Raw genomic sequence first — 2,132 nt, forward strand, 5'->3', positions numbered from 1 at the left:
CCCACCTCTGGGCGGTCCGGGGTGGTCGCGGTGTGCCTCGGCTGCCGCTGCAGCCCCACCCGCCCGTGCTCTGCTCCGCGCTGGCCGAGTTCAAGGCTCTCGGCAGGCGCAGCGCCCATCCCCGCAGCCCCAGCGCCTGCTGCTGCTCCACAGGGCCCTGATGGGACAGTCCTAAAAAGTATGGCGAAAAATAACATTCAAGACCCTTTTCAGCGTTTTTGTTTTCCTGGAAAGATATCCCTTCTGTCCTGTGTAACCCTGAATAAGTACTTTGAGTTTGAGGATCTTTAGTGCTGGTAGAAGCTTTCATTTTATTTTTTGGGGGGCTTTGTCACTTTCTCGGGGCTCTCAAAGGGAGTGAGTGGTTTTCTCGTTTTCTGCTTCTTTCACTGAAATGAACACAGGAAAACCTTACTGTAAAACTTGCAAATTAATATGTAGGTTTTTCAAGCTTATGTGACTTCTAAGCTAATGTTTGTTAGCGTGGACTGTGAGCCTTTCTAAAAGACTTTGCATAGTGAATTAGAAATGCAAGCTTGCTGTTAATTCCTGTTACAGTTAAGACACATTTGTAAAGAGCCTAAGACTAGCAGATCACCAGGAATGTTTATGTTGTTGACAGCCCCCTCTTAAGGGGAAGGAAAATGACTCATCACAGCGTTGGTATTTTTATTGAGATACGAGGTCTTTCGGTGGGTTTACTTGGCTTGTCTTCAAGAAGAATGAAATAAAAAATAGATGTAGAACTGGTGGTTTTTCTTCATAAGGTGATCCTAATTTAGAAGAATGAATTAGTGAAATCTAGGTTTCAGATAGCTCTGAAAAAATTGTCGTCTGAGTGACAGAACAGTAATTTTACCTTTTCTGTGTTACACAGGAATAGTGTGCTAACATGGAACAGTGTGACCAGGATGGAGAGGTAGCCACATGTTAGAACGCTGGATATTCTCAGTAGTACTCTTTTTTTATGTACTGGAAGAACACTGGACAAAGTGACACTGTGTATGACAGGAAGCACCAGCTAGGTCAAGTTGCACTGGGAGGTTTTTGTTTGTTTGTTTGTTTATTTTTCTTTATTTATTTTTCTGTAGCACCCTGTCTGGCTATATAAGAAAAAGACATGCATTAGTGTAGGTGATAAAATACAGGTCTATTTTAAACCAGAAATATTTTTGTGTGTGATCTTTTCTTTGGTTTTTGCATTCTGGAACTTAAGTCTTAGTGTGGAGGAAAAGAAAAGCCTGTATTGGATAATTACCATATTCTGTAAGGTCATTTGCCTTGTCTGTCCTAAGTAGTCTGAAATTTTTATTTTTTTATTTGAGTACTTCAAGACATCTGGTTCATTACTGAATATAGCAAAGACTGTATTCTAGAGGTATCTGTTTCATTACAGTATTACGTAAGGTAAAAAGCACTGACACCTCTTTTTCAAGTTAGGTCTTGCTCAGATCCTTTGTTTTTTTAAATACACAAAGGAGAATAATTTGTTTTCACCAGTGTTCCACTGATGACACTTGTTTCCTCCTGTGGTGGATGAGTTTGTCTGGATTGGTGAAAATGCAGTACTCCTGCTCCATAGTTGGTTTTTTTTCTTCATTTAGTTCTGGCTTTGAAGCAAAAGTAAGGTTTATGAACCATTAATTTTTAACACCATGGGTTTGGAATAATTACATGGAATCCCAAAGTATTAATTATTAATATTGCTACTGTCAAAAAAATGTACTGTATATACTCCTAGCATGCTATAAATAATAAAAACTTTACTAAAAAGATTGATTTTTAGGAGTGTAGAGCAGGGAATACAAAAAAATTTTAGGATTCCTTTTGGATAATGTTTTGAAAACCGTGCGGATTTATGTAGGGTTAAAGCAATGCTCCTCATTAGATGCTTCACTGAAAAAAATGAGTGGAGCCTTTGAAAATGGGTTTCAGAGAATCTCTGTACATTTTATACAATGTATTGCGTGGAAGGAATAGAGTGAGGAAAGCTCTGGGTGCACTGGTGGATTGTGTGGTGTTCTCTGCACTGGCACTTCTCTACCAGCCTCACCTGCAGGCACATGCCTGGCACCCTGCATGCCCCAGGACTGGGGGGCTGCTGTGTCTGGGATCCTGCATGTCCCAGGACC

At 40.5% G+C, this 2,132-nt stretch overlaps 1 protein-coding gene across 1 annotated transcript in view; it reads left to right on the forward strand.

Moving 5' to 3' along the window:
• Positions 1-26: 26 nt before the first annotated feature.
• The window catches only part of VTA1 (vesicle trafficking 1), a 41,987-nt gene continuing 39,881 nt past the window's right edge, over positions 27-2,132 (forward strand). The window contains exon 1 of the mRNA XM_033512720.1: positions 27-178. The gene's annotated coding sequence lies outside the window, so the exon portion shown is untranslated. The remainder of the gene's footprint in view (positions 179-2,132) is intronic.

This window comes from Parus major, chromosome 3 (genome assembly GCF_001522545.3).
Source record: "Parus major isolate Abel chromosome 3, Parus_major1.1, whole genome shotgun sequence".
Classification (NCBI taxonomy): domain Eukaryota; kingdom Metazoa; phylum Chordata; class Aves; order Passeriformes; family Paridae; genus Parus; species Parus major.